The sequence below is a fragment of the Suricata suricatta genome, chromosome 3 (genome assembly GCF_006229205.1).
Source record: "Suricata suricatta isolate VVHF042 chromosome 3, meerkat_22Aug2017_6uvM2_HiC, whole genome shotgun sequence".
Classification (NCBI taxonomy): Eukaryota; Metazoa; Chordata; class Mammalia; order Carnivora; family Herpestidae; genus Suricata; species Suricata suricatta.
The window spans coordinates 22,322,160-22,339,248 of record NC_043702.1 but is presented as its reverse complement, the minus strand read 5'-3'; the positions used below and the strand labels follow the sequence as shown (position 1 = coordinate 22,339,248).

General features: G+C 35.0%; 1 protein-coding gene and 1 long non-coding RNA gene across 2 annotated transcripts in view; one reads left to right on the top strand and one right to left on the bottom strand.

Annotated features, from left to right (window-relative positions):
- LOC115287465 overlaps positions 1-1,841 on the bottom strand; it is a 31,248-nt gene extending 29,407 nt beyond the window's left edge. The window contains exon 1 of the long non-coding RNA XR_003906496.1: positions 1,785-1,841. This is a non-coding gene — a long non-coding RNA (uncharacterized LOC115287465). The remainder of the gene's footprint in view (positions 1-1,784) is intronic.
- SPAG16 (sperm associated antigen 16) overlaps positions 1-17,089 on the top strand; it is a 919,440-nt gene that overhangs the window by 262,588 nt on the left and 639,763 nt on the right. The gene's annotated exons all lie outside the window — the stretch shown is intronic.

The following is a 17,089-nucleotide window of genomic DNA, read 5'->3' as shown; positions in this document are numbered from 1 at the left end:
TTAGGGGCTGTGTGCCAGGAAGATGGGACAAAGACAAATAGGTATTTATTATTGTACTAAGCCCACCACTTACTTTTCTTAAAAAAAAAAAAAAAGAAAGAAAGAAAGAAAGAAAGGAAACACTGGTTTATCATGTGTATGAAACTTTTCCACTATGCTGTCACTAAATTGGAGGTAAAATTTTATGGTTTTGCCTGCCTGAACTGTGAATGTTACACTTCCCTTTAAATAGATAAAATAAAAATAGACAAGTAACATATTAGAGAACTCTGGAAAATATTCAAGGGACATTTACCTTTAGGCTTATCTAAAGTAGTCAGGGTTCCTTATTAGGAGTCTACTTTTACATGATGTGCCTGTTTTATATCCTGCTTTTTGTTCTGTTGTCTAAATCTAAAGAAATGGTTGCTTTCTGCCCAGAAATTAAACTAGCTTCCTTTTCTTTTATGGAGAATGTGTATTTATTTGATCTACTTTGATAATTAATAATTCAAATGGCTAAAAGGCAGATTGTTCTAGTAATAAATAAGCAAGTAGTAGGTTAGACACTTTAAAAAGCTCTAGTAATTTATACAAAGCCATATTGGTTAAAAATTTTAAATTGACATAAAAATAATAAAAAAAGATGTCATAATCAAAGACATACCAGAATAAACATCAATAAATCTACCCCTCTTCCAATCTTGTCTCTCATTTATCCAAATTCTGTAACAGGAAATATACTCTCAATGTTGAAACTTAAGCATTTATCAGTTTCTTTGCTAAAAGATTATATGGTGCTATTCCTTTATTGTACATATTAAATAATGTAAGAAATTATTAAATTAAAAGGCAGTTTATTAGATTAATTACATATGACTGAATTAGTGATTATATAAACTGTGGTACAACATTTACACCAATTTAAGAAAAATGCTTTTTTCTGCATCTTTGATTTTTTAATATGTCTGAAAGCCTTGTAGAATTTAAACTAGAGGAAATATATCTGCATTCTGGGTTTTGATTATCAGTATTCTAAATTACAAATGCTTTTACTTGAACAAATTATATTATGGTAATTTTTTCCTTTAAAGGGAGAATATCAATGGTTGAAGAATAAATCATGCTATTTATCATCATCTTAAAAAAAATAAAATAACAAGAATGCCCATTTAGGAAGCACATTAATCTCCTGTGTGACTCCAGAAGCAAGCAGAATTTTTATAAAACATCTTCAAAAATCATATGGAATATACCTCTTCTGTTCTTTAAGAATATATGTCTAACTCTTCTAAAAAGTTGAGACATTTAAGCTAAGACAGTGCTAAATGCTGATGCTTCAGGAAATGACAAAAAAGAAAGATGTTGATGAAGTTTCCTTCCTGGAGCCTTGAAAGGAAAGACTAAAAAATATAAGTAGGGGTGTAGTTAATTACAATGATAAAAATTATGTCTTCCTTTCCCACTGTTTTGTTAGAACACAGCTTGCCAAGTGACAGAGCTGGGATTTGAACACAAGTTTGTCTGAATCAAGTCCCCCACACCTTTGACCGCAATACCTTGATGTAGTAGCCCTCCTTTTATCTGCAAGGGTATTTTCCAAGACCCCCAGGGGATGGCTGAAGCCACAAATAGTACTGAACCCAATACATACAATGTTTTTTCTTATAAAATATGTAACTTTGATAAAGTTTAATTTATAAATTAGGGATAGTACATGATTAACAACAATAACTAATAATAAAATCGAAATATTATAACAATATACTGTAATGAAAGTTATGTGAATGTGGTCTCTCTCTCACCATCAAAATATTGTACTGCACTGACCCCTTTTCTTGTGATGATATGAGATGGTAATATGCCTACATGATAAGATGAAGTGAGTTGAAGGGTGGGCATTATGACATAGCATGAGGATACTATTGACCTGAGGAAGTGTCAGAAGGAGTATCATCCTCTTTTGGACTTTGATTGCCCTGGGTAACTGAAACCTTGGAAAGGGAAACTGGATAAGGAGTATCTACTGTATGGCATAAGAGGGTATTTTTTTGAGCCTAATAATCTGGATTCAAATCCCTGTCCTGTCCTTCCCAGTTGCATGGTTATTGACAAGTTAATTATACCCTGTGTCTCAGTTTTTCAGCTCTAATTGGTGATGATAACAATAATAGTACTTACCTTCCAAGTTTGTTGTGACAATTAAATGAATTAGTACTTTTAAAGCATTCACAATTGTCAGTGGATCACAACTGCTCAAGTACTTTAGCAAGTCCATGAATATAGTTTACTAGGAGTATGTTTATGATCAATCATAGAGTGCCTTCTTGAAATTTATATTGTTCAGTAACATACTCCATTTTTAAAAATTAATTTATTGCCACTTGAGTACATTTTCAAGAAGGGTTTTTTTTTTTTTTTCTGTTTTGCCTAGCCATTTGAGTAACTAGCAAATATTTTTCTGATTCAGAAACAAGTTTGACTCTCTTGTTTTTAAAGCAGTCTAAATTGTTCCAGTTTGAGCCTTGGCACTTGCTGTTGCTTTGCCAATTGTGTTCACCCTGGTTTTCATGAAGTCATCTCTCTCTCTCATTGTTCAGTTCTCACCCTCATATCACCTCTTTAGAGTAACATACCCTGAGCATCCCTAATATTCTACCATTGCCTGAGCAGCCATATTGTCATCACTATATTCCACTGTTGTGTTTTATTTTTTCATCATTTACTCTAAATGCCATTCTTATTCATTTATTTGTTTCTTTAATACTTCTTTATTGTCTCATTCCCCTGCCTAGATGTAAACTACTATTCATCATGTAAGTCTCTGCTCAAATGGAATAATCTATAACGAAGTCTCTCTTTTTGACTATTCAAATTCCATATACAAAAGTAACCATTTCCTCTTTTCTCAAAGTTTTACCTATTGTTTTAGGAAGGTCAGTGTATATCAGCTCAGTTGTCTTCCTTCTTTATGACACCATGAACTCTTGGAACATCATGTTGCTTTATTTTAGTGACTAAAAAAAGAAAATCAGTAATTGAAAGTTGAAAGAATAAGGGATGCCTAAACTGACTAATGAACTAAACAATGAAATAGTCCTGAGATCTCCAAACAGACATACACACAAAACCAGTAGGTCAGTGGAGCAGCCCAAATGATAAATCTACCCACAGCATAAACACTTTAAACCTCAAAAATCTCATAGCCTGTCTTTAAATTGAAGTTAAGCTATCATACCACAAAATAGTATGAAAGCTTCTCATCATCACCGACAAAATGCTTTCTTCCAGTCCTTCAACTGCCAAAGTCCATTTCTCTTTTCCTCCAATTCAGAAATATCACCAATGAAAACTTACAGTATTTTTAAAGTTCACTATTGTCTAGACAATTGTATTCAACAACAAAGAATAGAGGCTTTACCACTCCTCACCCAAACTGCCACACCCTAAATTGCTTAAAAAGCCTTGGACAAGACTGTGCTCTTTTAACACTAGTTTGAAATTACAGTGTTATCAGAGCCAAGCTTTCACAAATTTATGAATATTCAGTTATGTTTTAATTGCAAGATCAAGTTTTCTCAGTAACTAAGTTTACAGGGTTTATGTATGGGGTCAGGAACTTCCTGGATATTTTCCATAATACAGATGTTTCCAGTTTTACAAATAGTATCATAACCTAAATGGGGTCCTGATTCCTCCTAGAAGTCTAATAAAGTACAAAGCAAGTTCTACCATTGTATGACTCCTGTGTGCACCTAAAAATACAGCTGGTCCCTTGCAATTTTTATGCACTGAAGGGGTTCAGTCTATCTACTATATATTTAACTCTATGAAGAGTCACAATGCCATCTATATGGTCAATATTCAAGGAAGTGTACAACTTCACCAAAGTAAATGTTTGTACCAGATTTAGAAAATTGGTTAAAGAAATATAAATGACTAATGCCTGATCATAGCATATTACACAGCAATTCATTTATTTTATTTTTTAATGTTTATTTATTTCACACACACACACACACACAAACACCAAACACCAACACAGAGAGCAAGCAGGGGGAGGGCAGAGACAGAGACAGAGAGAGAGAGAGAGAGAAAGAGAGAGAGAGAGAGAATCTAAAGCAGGCTGTAGGCTCTGAGCTCTCAGCACAGAGCCCAACTTGGGGCTCGAACTCATTAACTGCAAGATCATGACCTGACCAGAAGTGAGAGGCTTAACCATGACCTGAACTGAAGTCAGAGATAACCAACTGAGCCATCCAGGTGCCCCTATTTTGCATATAATTATGACTGATGGAACAGCACAATTTGTGTTTTACTCATAATTTTAATTTTCTATTTCTTGACTTTAAAGCTCATAACTAGTCTTGAATTCAATTTATTTGTGTATGAGATTACATTTTTCCAGATGGTTTGAGAGTCACTATGAATGCTGGATTTATCTATAAATAAATGCTTTATTTTAGAAGTATTAAATATGTTGTTTACCTCATCAATACTGAAACTGGATTGACCTTACCAAGGTATTTTTTATATTTACTCATTCTTTTTCCTATTTATTCATTTATTTAAAATATGTCCATTGAACATGTTACTTTGTCATATACTATGGTGGGAGGCAAAAATAAAAATATAACAAATAGGGCACCTATACTCAAAGTATCTAAGAGAAAGAGCAAGAGCAAGATAAATGTATACTACAATGTTCTAAGTGCTACCACAGTGGTAAGGAAATAACTTTCTCAGAGGAAGTTACACATAAGCTAAAGATTAGAAGAAAGTATTAAATGTTAACACAGTTGAAAGAGCATAGGTTTTGGAGTCAGAATCTCCAAGTTCTAAGACAAACTCAGTATGTCAAAAATCACAGACCTTGGCCTTTCAACGGTCTTATCTAAGGGCAATGGGCAGAATGGTCAGACGATAGCACCACAAATCACACACAGTAGCCACTTTCTTAGTGTCATTAACATGAAGGACTAAGAGTGTTATTAAACCACAGTTGTGCTACTGCAGCTAGCCAAGTGACTAACAACATTTAGGGAATAAATCTGGGAGTAAGAGACAGAATTCAAAATATACTCCAGAAGATTCCACTGTAGGATGCCAAAAGAGAGCCATAAAATTGACTACCAATGCAAGGAGGCAATGATTGGTGGCATAATTTAGTGCCTGTTTTATATATGTATACACACACACACACACACAACTCAATTGTGGACTGAGTACACTGTGTACTTACGCTTCCTAATGGAGTACTATGCCAGTCCTGGGACAGTTTGCCTTCAGACCCATTCCTTACCCCTCTTCTACTTTGCACAAGTCTTCAGGGGACTGATATGAAAGCTACAAGGGTTCCCTATCAGCTGATTCTCATCTGGCTTCAGTCAACGGAAAGTGATAATTAGGGACTGGAGGGTGACAGACAGGGAGCAACCAGGATATTTCTTCTCCAACCTTTCTAATATTACGCTTCTAGAAGTTGTGTCTCTTGCATGGCTCTAGCTCTGGCTTTCATTGCTTAGGTACAGCTTCCTTCTTCAAGGTATACAAGGCCCCCTGGACTCAGAATGTCACCTACTCACTTTGTTGCTCGAGGCTAAGGGTAGCAGCTAGTCTCTCATTATTTTTTTCATTTGTCTCATTTAGCTTCTCAGTGTTTCCATTGCCCATAAAGCCATTGCCCTGCATGAAATGCTCTCTTCTCTGTTTTAACTCCTGTAAGTTGTTACTGTTTTCATTTTCCCATACAACAAAGTTCTAAGTACTAAGGAGCAGAGAGTACACATTTCTCTCTGGTACCTATATGACCATTAGAAGCATTGCCTTACTCCTCAAGAGTCAGCAGAATTGGAGGAACATCAGTAATGAATGGCCTACCGAGGACATGATTTCTGCCCTCAAGGAGGATATCAATTATGACACTGAAGTATTTAGTAAGTAATAAATTAAACTTTGATCTTTGAAATATTGTATTGGGAAAGGAGGGAAATAGAGATGCATGCATTTTAGTTTCTAGATTATTGTTACTAGAATGGAGAACAACTCTTTCTTTTGCTACATGTTCATTCTGTGGAAGAATCTTATAAATTCAGCTGTTTAAGTAATTTGTGGGGATCTTAGATTTTTTGTATATAAATTATATCAGCACAAAAACATCTTTATGTTGATTATTTAATTCTCTTTTCTTACTGCACTTGCTCAAAACTCTAATGTTAAATAATAATGTTGATAGTTATCTCTATAAACTCCCAAATTTTAATGGAAATTATTTTAAAGTTTTGTTGTTTACAATACTTTCTTTTGATTATGGTAAATAATATTTATCATATGCAAGTCATTTTTTCCTGTTTCTATTTTTATAAAGTTTATGTGAGAAATGCATCTAATTAACAAGAATGTTATTTTCTTTGTTTGACTTTTCCCCCTGTTTTGTCTGTTCTTCTGGAAACTTTTTCTTTTTAGTTTGTTTCTGTGTTTGTTTGTTTTGGGTAATATGTGGAGTTCAGGAATTTGGCAAGAATATATCTGACATTATAATAATTGCCAATAATTTCAATCTAGACAATCCATTCTATTTTAGCAAGTAGAATTTTTGTTTAATTATTACCTCTCCTGTAACTTTTATTTTATTTTGTATTGTTTCTGAAAATCCAGTGATTCACAACTTAGTTTTTCTGGGTTGAACTCGTGGGACTCACATTTTTTCCCTTGTGATGTTCATCTCTTATTATCTTTGGTTTATGCTTTCAGATAGTTCTTCCCTTTACTATTGAAGATCACTAATGTGATTCTCAATTGGGACCATCATTCAATTGATTTTCTGAAGCTTTTTTATTCTAATTTTTATTTTAGTTCTAGAAACATTCTTCTTCTGTGTGGGACTTATGTCTCTCTAACAGTAACTCAGAATATTGTTTTTCATATGAACAATGACAACAACAAAATTTAATTTGACTTCTGCTCAAACCGTATATAAAGACCAACTCTAGATAGTCCTAGGAATGTAATGTCAATAGTACAATTTTTAAAGTTTTAGTCAAGTTTTAAAGACAAATTCTCTTTTTTAAAACTTGGGAGGGAGGTAAGACTTTATTAAACAGAACATAAAAATAACTAACTATAAAACAGATGGTTGGTAAGTTTGATAATGTTGAAATGGTAAGTTTTGATCTGTAAAAGATACCCGAAAGTAATTAAAATATAAACTGTAGATTGAGAGAAGGCATTTTTAAATAGTTTATTGTCAAATTGGTTTCCATATAACAACCAATGTGCTCTTCCCCACAACTGCCCTCCTCCATTTCCAAAACACCGCTCCCCCCACCCCCTCCTCCTTCAGCCCTCGGTTCATTTTTAATATTCAATAGTCTCTCATGGTTTGTGTTCATCTCTCTCCCCAACTCTCTTTCCCCCTTCCCCTCCCTATGGTCCTCTGTTAGGTTTCCCCTGTTAGACCTATGAGTGCAAACATATGGTATCTGTCCTCTGCCTGACTTATTTCGCCTAGCATGACACCCTTGAGGTCCATCCACTTTGCTATAAATGGTCATATTTCATTCTTTCTCATTGCCATGTAGTACTCCATTGTGTATGTGTGTGTGTGTGTGTGTATATATATGTCTTCTTGATCCATTCATCAGGTGATGGACATTTAGGCTCTTTCCATGATTTGGCTATTGTAGAAAGTGCCGCTATGAACATTGCAGGGGGAGGGGAGAGAAGGTATTTTTATTACATACAACCAAATTTTAAGTATCAAGCTTATCTATAAATCCTATAAATTAATTTTAAAAGCACAAAAGAGGTAATATATCTTAGCAATAAAACATATGAAGAGATTTTGGGGATCAGTAGTGATCATAAATTATGTATCATGCTATAATGAGTTCTATTTTATATCCATTTTATTGGGGGGAGCTCAATTATACTAAGTGATTAAGAGGATGTGAGGCCTCAGGGTTTCTTATACATTGTTTCTTTAAACATAAATTCATGCAAATACTTTGGAAAACAGTTTGGTATTGTTGCATGTAGTTTTCCTTACCTTATGATGAAGTAATTCTGGCTATATATCCAAGGGAACCTCTTTTCTGTGTATACTGGAGACATGTAAAAGGATGTTCAGAGGTAGCTGTCTTCACAATAGCAAATATGTGGAAGCAAATCAAACTCTTCCATAGTAGGAGGGAGGCTGAATATAGCAGAATCACTATTATAAAGCAATAAAAATAAACTATAATTGTTTGATGGTTAATATTATGTGTTAGTTGACTAAGCTAAAGAATGCCCAGATAGCTGGTAAAACACTATTTCTGGATTTTTCTGTGAGTGTGTTTCCAGAATAGATTGGCATTTAAACTGACAGACTGTGTAAAGAAGATTGCTTTCACCTCTGCAGATAGGTATCCTCCAGTCCACTGAGGGCCTGAATAGAACAAAAATATGGAAGGAGGGCAAATTTGATCTCTCTGCTTAAGCTGAGATATGAATATTCTCCTGCCTCATACACTAATGATTCTAGTTCTTGAGCCTTCAGAATTGGATAAGGATTTACACCATGATTCCCCTTTACCCCCTTTATCAGGCCTTTGGATTTGAACTGGGACATATATCATCAGCTCCCTTGATTCTCAAGCCTTCCTACTCAGACTGAATGATAACCACTGGCTTTCCAGATTCTCAGTTTTGAGACAATAGACTGTGGGACTCCACAGCCTCTGTAATTGCATGAGCCAGTTCCTATAATAAATCTGCTCACCAGTCTCTTTGTAGTCTCCTAACCTCCATCAGGTAGCAAAGCTTGAAGCTCTTCTTTAAGCCCTGAGACATGACGGTGCCCTTCCCGACTCTGAGGATCTCTATCAACAAAGCTCTTGCCAGGACTTGTCTCAGTCGACTCTAAACCATGGATTTCTCCATCTCCAGGTTCCAGGCGTTGTTGGCCCTGAAAAGTGTAAGTGATGACCAAGTAGCTTCATCAAGACCGAAAGAGACCTGAAGGTTCAGTTGCCTCCTCTAATTTATCCCTTCCTTTGGCCACAGCAGCTTCCTGGCTCATAGGAGGAAGATGTGTTATACTTAAGAGGGAAGAGGAGCCAGGAGATTTACATCGCCTGCTATTTGCCTAGAAAGGTTTATTTCTGAAAAGATCCCTTTAGTTTGGCTACAGTGTTTATTTTCATAGGATTACTAACTCAAAATTATAGAAATTTGCTCTTTTATATATTTATCAATCCATTCACTCATTCATTAATCATTTTTATTCTCCTTCATTTGCTGGACCTGAATATTTTTCTATTCAGATTTTGCAAAATAAAGGAAGGAAAAAGCGCAAGGAATAGCTAGCAGTTTTAACATTTACAGCTGGCAGAGCAGGTTTGAGAATAATCTAACTTTGTGAATGACTACAAAGGGTGTTAATTAAGTAGCAGGTGTTTTATCACCTATGTCTATTTGGAAAAAAATGCAGCACAGATGTAGAAAGCTTAAGTACATCTATAGTTTGTATAACAAAACTATATTCATTGGGTTCCATCTGTCACAGTAACCTCAAACCACACTTAGTGCCAGCCAATTAACACTTTGATTAAGCTATAGACCACCTGCAGCTTCAGCAATATAATGAATTTACTAACTTTTATATAAACTCACTGTAATACCTAGCATAAAACAGCATAGAGAAAAGGGAGAACAATTCACACATCACCTTTCGCATTTTCACAAATGCACACACACACACATTTACTCAGGCATGTACATTAGTTGTCTCATCTCTGCTTCTCTTTTCACTTCTTCATTCTACCAGGTATGGGGTATTTGCTTGAAGGTCTTTCTGGCTCACATAAACCCACAAACTACAAGCAGAAAATAACATTATATCCTATTTCCTCAACTCATAATTGAAAAAGCCCAGGAGAAATAATCGATTTGCTTAGCTCAGGTCACATGCTATTCTGAATGGGATTGGGTAGACTGGTTGGCCCAGGTTAGATTAGTTGCCTAATTCTGTGGCCACAATAACAGGAGCGAATCATAATCATGTGGAAGGATCAGATGATCAAAATATTTTTTGGTTCAAAAAAATAAATGAACAGTGCTGACAATTGATGCAAGCATATAAATTCTCAGTCTTCACTTTTCGTAATAAAATCTGCATGTCATTTATAAACTATGAAGTAAATTTTCTTTTCATACTAAGAAAAGACTGTGACTGCCCATTAGATCAAACTAAGGTATCAGTTAAAATATTTTTAAGCAGAAAAGTCACACTTTGAATAGTGAGTTTCATTATACCTTGCCTAGTAGCAGCTTGCAGAATTGATTGGAGGCGAGAGAGCTGGAAAAATAAGATCATTTGGATGTAATGTTATAAAGGGAGAAAAGAGGAGAAGGATAGGTCTGTGATTCTAGAAAAAGATTCACAACTGGGGGTGGGGGGAGTGATAGATGATAACCAGTGTATTCATTCTGCCTCAATGGTTGCAATAGTTATTGATGGATTTTTCTCAATTTGGCATGAAAAATCATACTCCTTTATGATAAAAAAATCAAAGAGAATTCTAGAAGATGGAAAATAGAAGAACAGCAAAATAAACTAGAGTAAAAATACATCTGACTTTGTACAGCTCATTTTATTAGGAAGCTCACTGCAGAGTTCGTTATTCAGGACTGTGGGAAGAGAGGCATCAAGTTACTCAGGACCCAGCCTCAGAGTGCACTCTTATTAACAGGGCCCAGAGTTTGTCACGACCCTAAGGATTATCATTCCATACTGATCCTTCTATAAAAAGGAAATAAAATGAATTTCCTGAGTTTTATTATATTCTAATTTAAGAGGAGAAAGTCAGTCTTTAATTTAATATCTTTCATGTCTAGTAGGGCTAATTTAAAAATCTTTTGTTTACCATGAAATAGTGTTTGGATAAATTTAAAAGACTAATAAATAGCTCCTGAAATGTAATGGAATAAAGGATTTGTAACAGGGATTTGACCAGATACAATTTGTGGAATTAATGAAACAATCTCTATAATTCTGTTGTTTTAGTATCTGATGCTGGAACTTGGGAGTTTTTAGGGAAGGCAGTTGAGAAGAATAGATGGATGTGAATTGAGGGAGAACAAAGCTAAGAAGGAACACATGGGTAGGAGCTGGAACCTGTGAGGATAGACAGGACGTGTCAGTTCTCATTGGTCCCAGCCTTAAGGAGGTGGATGTCCTACAAGACAGGCTGGCACTCTTTGTCTCTGAACTAACCATCTACCTGGTCAGAAACTGTACAAGGATCCAAGCCAAGTCGGAGCAGTTGGGTGGCTGGCTGCTACCCATGCCAAATGGATGAGCAAGCCGATTGATGACAATGTGTGTGACCTACAAAAGCCCCTGAGTAGCCTACCCTTAAATTCAGAGGATAAGAATTGATATGACCGGAGCTTTACTTCTGTCTTCAAAATCTTATGGGAATAAAACAAAACAAAACAAAACCCAAAACAAAACAAACCTCTTCTGGCCTACCCTAATGGGAAGTATACAGAGAGGAGAATTCTGGGAAACAGTTCAGCTTGTACCAGTTGACACATTATAAGGCCACTAGGGCTTATGGTTTTCAACCAAAAACTCCACACATTTTTAAGCTATACTTAATCTACAAATGAATAAAGCCATGCTTTTGCCTAATGTAAATATATGACAGAACTATTCTGCTTTATAATTGAACATCTGCTCATTCTTTCCCCTGAACAGTATACAAATCCCATTTTAAAGAAATGATTTCTTCTTTTAGTTGATTCGTACTCCCCTTTTGATATCGTATAACTTAAATAGTATATTTTGTTAACTAGGATTAACACAATGTATGTTAGATCATAGTTGAATGGGAAAAATGATATTTGTTTTATATATGTATACACACACATGCCTGCACACACAGTATTCTTTTATATCAAAATGAGGAAGAAAAGCTCAACAATTATAGCTTTGTACTTATAATTTCTGTAGCTGGTCATGTGGTCCCATTCTCCTTTCACTGCCCATTCCATTTTCTCAACTGTCCCTCACAAGGCCACTTTTCCTCAGGTGAGGCCATTACAAGTTTTTCAGACAAGGTGAGACTAGCTTTCCCAGGCTCAAGTAGAAGGGATGCCTTTTCTTGAATTTGATTTCAGTGTTTCATCTAAGATTGCCTTAGTCCTCATTTTAATTTTCAGGGTCCTAGTCCTTTCCATTGAATGACCTAACTTAAGCAAAAATGATCCTGCGAGTTTGGGAATTCAATTTGCATTGTAATTTAGCCATTGTGATTAGACTTTGGATTTAGTTTTAAATCTGTCAAACTTGAGGTTACAAGAGATAGTCAGGTCCCTTATATAAACCTCAGCTAGAAATTTAAAGCTCTGAAACCATTTTCCTTTTATACTTACCAATGATCATGAGTTAGAAGCAGAGTCCCTAGAGGGTTGTGTGCATGTGAGTGCGTGTGCGCGCGCACACACACACACACACACACACACACACACACACACACAAGGTTTGTTGCAAGGATTTGATCCTGTACAATTATGGAAGCTGGATATAACCATCTCTGTAAGCTTATTGATTTTGCATCTGATGCTGGGCCTGGAGACCTGTAGTTCTGTAGTCAAGAAGGAAACAGAAGAGGAATGTAAAGTGAGAGAGAATGAGGACAAACTAAAACCCACAGGCGTGAACTGGATTTTACCAAGGTCAGTTCTCACTCCCCCAACCTTAATGAGATGGTTGTCCTGTGGGGGGAAATGGTGCTTTCTTCTTAAAGGTAAGCACATACTTGTCCCCAGGGTGTGAGAAACTGAAGGAAGATCTAGGAGGGAGGTTATAGGCTCAGCTGCTGCTCTATGCCAATCAGTTAAGCCAGCGGATGAGTGACATGTGTGAGCTTCAGAGGAACCCCTTGACACTGTCCCAACTTTCTTCCAAGCATAAGAAATAAGTCAGCTGCTGCTTCTTTCTTCTCTCCAAATCATACCTCTTCTTTTTAAGTTTTTTGAAAGTGTTTACTTAATTTTGATAAAGAGAAAGACAGAGTATGAGCAGGGGAGGGGCAGACAGAGGGGGAGACACAGAATCTGAAGCAGGCTCCAGGCTCTAGCTGTCAGCACAGTGCCCGATGCAGGTTTTGAAATCACAGACAGTGAGATCATGACCTGAGATGAAGTCAGACACTTAAGCAACTGAACCATCCAGGTGCCCCTAATTCATACCTCTTCTAAATCACACCCGACACTGTTTCTCATGGCCCACCCTAATATGAAACATACATGGAAAGGAATACTAGGAAATGGAGTTTAGCCTAGGCCAGTCCACAGATTACTAAACCACCACAAGGCATATTCAGGCTGTTTGTAATGTTTGTGTCCTATATGTATACAATTAATAAATATTTGAAAGTTTAGTTTTGACAATCAGTCTAATTTTGATCAAAATCAATTTCTTGTAAGTTCAAACATATAGAAATACCAGTAAGTTTGGGGACAAAGGCTCTTCATTGGCACTTTGAAACATGAAACTATGGTTTTAATCAGTTTTCTTCATTGCTCTAAAATTTTGAACTCACATTGAACTCACCACCTCTTCCTTCTCTTACTCCCTCCTTCCTCTGTACACAGAGAGTAGCTGCCTTTGAAGATATAATTCAAATTAGATAATTTATGGCAATTTTAATTTTTTATTCTAATTTACAAAGGTTAATTCCTTTTTGTGATTTTAAGCCTTAAAGAAAGCGTTGCTATTATATGAGTTGCTATTTATTGAGTAAAACCTACTTTTGAGAAGAAAGTAACATGTATAGTGGCAAATCCTATGAAGATTTATCCATCTCTCAAAATTGCACAAAAAATATAGTAGCTTTATACTTCAAAATAGACCCAATCCCTCAAATTAGCTAACATTTTCTTTCTTTGAAACTATAAACAATCACTACTTCAGATTAATTTCTGTCATATGAATCACATCCATTTTTTTGTATTCATTTTCTTAATATTGCCTGTGAATAAAACATGTTTGAATGTAGTTACTATTTTCTTTTCACAGAATAATTGAAGGTATATTTGAACTATTAAAAAAAAACTAGCTAAGTCTGACTTAAGAGAACCTTGCATTTTATAGTATTCATTTATTAGAGTTTCTTGATGATAATTTGAAACAATTTGAGAAAAATAAAATTTATCATTTTGTAAACATAAAAATTAAGTGGTATACTCTCAGTTGATAATTTTAAGTTTGTATATTAAATTAGAAAGTCTGCTGCATTTTCCATTCATATGTGATAAACAATAGTAAATCAATAACTTGAGAGATATAACCTTCCAAAATTGCTTTAATCCATATATTCACTTATTCAGATGTCACTAGCCTGAATCTTAAATTACTGAGAATGCAACCAAACACAGTATGTCAATATAAAGGGCTCTGAACGTCTAAATAACATGTCCCAAAAAACACTGAATAATTCTCAAGAAAATCACTCAGGTAACCTGCAAATGAAACACACACTTAAGCATCTGTGTTTCTAATGTTAGCAAATTAGAAGTCACAATATAAAAAACAGAGGAGGCTTTAAAAATAGGAATCCTCTTACAACTACAAGTGGCACCAATATATTTATTATATTTGATAAAGGGGGAAAAAGAATAACAAAAAGATTATCGAAAATAATTAGAGAACCTTAGCAGGTATGGAGAACTTAGTTTCAAGGGAAAATAAATAGGGACATAGGGATTGAATATGAGGAGCATAGTAGTGTGAAATATTTAATAGTTATAGTGATGACCTTGAATCATTGCAAAGTACACAGTAAACTTTAAATTCTGACTTTAAAAGCCCTGATAATTTAGTATACACTTTAGGAAGTTTGTTTTTGTTTTTAATCTGAACTGATCTGAATAAGAACAAACTACATTTTAAGGATTATACAGTATTTTAAAAAGTTATGTCCCTGTAAATTAATCTTGATATTGCTACATCAATGAGTGTTTGAGGGTTTAAGTAGAACTAACATTATTGAATCATGAAAGAATTAATAAAATTTAATACATAATCTTTATAATTCTTATCCCATATGTTGACTTTAAACTATCGCTATAAGTCACATTTAAGTCACTAGTATTGAAGGTATGATAAGGCAAATAAGGCAGGCACAATATGAAATGTACAATCTCAGAGAGGAAGGAAGTACATTCTGGGGAACTTTATATTTATTGCATCTTTTCCCCAAGGGCCACTGAAAACCAAATATTAAGCATTAGACGAAACCTGGTAGCTCCCTAGATAAGAGTCCAAAGCTATGAAGAAAACCAAAACAGGGGCCAAGAGTCCTCAGTAAAGGGAATCTTAGGGTAGCAAACCTAACCTTCCACACGTACTTCTTCCCCAAGGATTTTGTTGACTCCTAAACTGCACAGGTGTTAGACAGATAATGAGGGGGCCGGGAAACAAGACAGAGAAGCTGTTGAGGCTAAAAGCGTTAAAAGGCAAACAACTTTTTTCAGTCTCACAGCACTAAGGAAACAAAAATTACAGATAAATTCTTGAGAAATCAGAGCACCTTTTCAAATACTATGGGCCTCTTAGTTTATAAGGGTCATGGCCTCAGAAATATGGCAGAGGCAATTGTCAGTATTATGAATATCAAGTTGACTGACTCATGCTCCACTTGCCTCCCAGAAGAAAATCAAATACAAAACATCCAATTATAAAAAATTACCAGATATGATAGGGCATAGGATCAAATGACACCAAACCAAGAAAAAGAAAATTATACATTAGAAATAGATTCTGGGGGCCTAGGTGGCTCAGTCAGCTGAGTGTCCAACTCTTGATTTCAGCTCAGGTCATGACCCCAGAGTCATGGGATGGAGCTTCATGCTGGACTCCATGTTGAGTGTGGAGCCTGCTTGGGACTGATTCTCTCTCTCTCTCTCTCTCTCTCTCTCTCTCTCTCTCTCTCTCTCTCTCTTCCTCTCTTCCTCTCTCCTCTGCCCCTCTTCCTCAATTGCTCATTCTCTCTCAAAAATAAAAATAAAAAGTAGAAACATTCAAATGATGCAGATAATAAAGTTATTGGACCTTAAAATAACTTCTATTAATATGTTAAATGTGAGGAAAGGTGCATAATTCTACCACAGAACTAGAACTTTAAAATATCAAGTGGTAATCCTATAACTGAAAAACACATTCACTGAAATTAAAAATTCAATAGATGGGCTTGACAGCAAATTAGGCAAAGTAAAATGAAAGCTCAGTGAACTGGAACAAAAATCAATAGAAAAATATGCAGATTAGAGCACAATTTAAAAGTGATGGGAAATACCCTCCAACAAAATAAAGGAGTATAAGAAATCTATGGGGTAGGTTGAAAATCTAACATATTTAATGGTGGATCCCCAAGAAGAGAAGAAATAAAAATGTGGCAAAAGCAAGATTTGAAGATATTCCACCCCCCAGATTGTCCAAAACTGGAAAAACACATTTAACCTAACAATATGCAATAAATACAATAATGATATATAACATCAGCAATAAAGGTTATATATAGCATACAGCATGAATGTATATTACATACATGCATATGTGTAATTCATGTGTATATATATATATAAAATGTATATTATCCGTGTGGTATATATATGTATATAAAGTTGTCACCATAACAGAATCCATTTTCCTGATGTCATCTATAACTATATAAAATGCATAGTTGTTGACAGGGTGAGATTCAGATCTGAGTTCATAATTTGATTCCCTTATTTACTGAATGTATTATCTTAGTTCATTTACTCACTCTAATCCTGAAAGTTTTAGTATTTTTAGAGTATCTTACCTAATGAAATATAATATAATATACAATATATAAAATATATCATAGAATGAATATATATTAAATTATCCTAGAAATTACTTGACATACATAAAACAATGGCAAAAATGATGACAGAAATAATAATTATTATTTAAAACCATTTGGGCTGGATATGAAAGGCAAGAAGAAAAGTGAAATGATTATCCTGAAGTGTTGGCCCTAATTCTAGATTATGTAGTTGTCTAAAACCAGAATAAAACTTTAGTTTCTTAGAC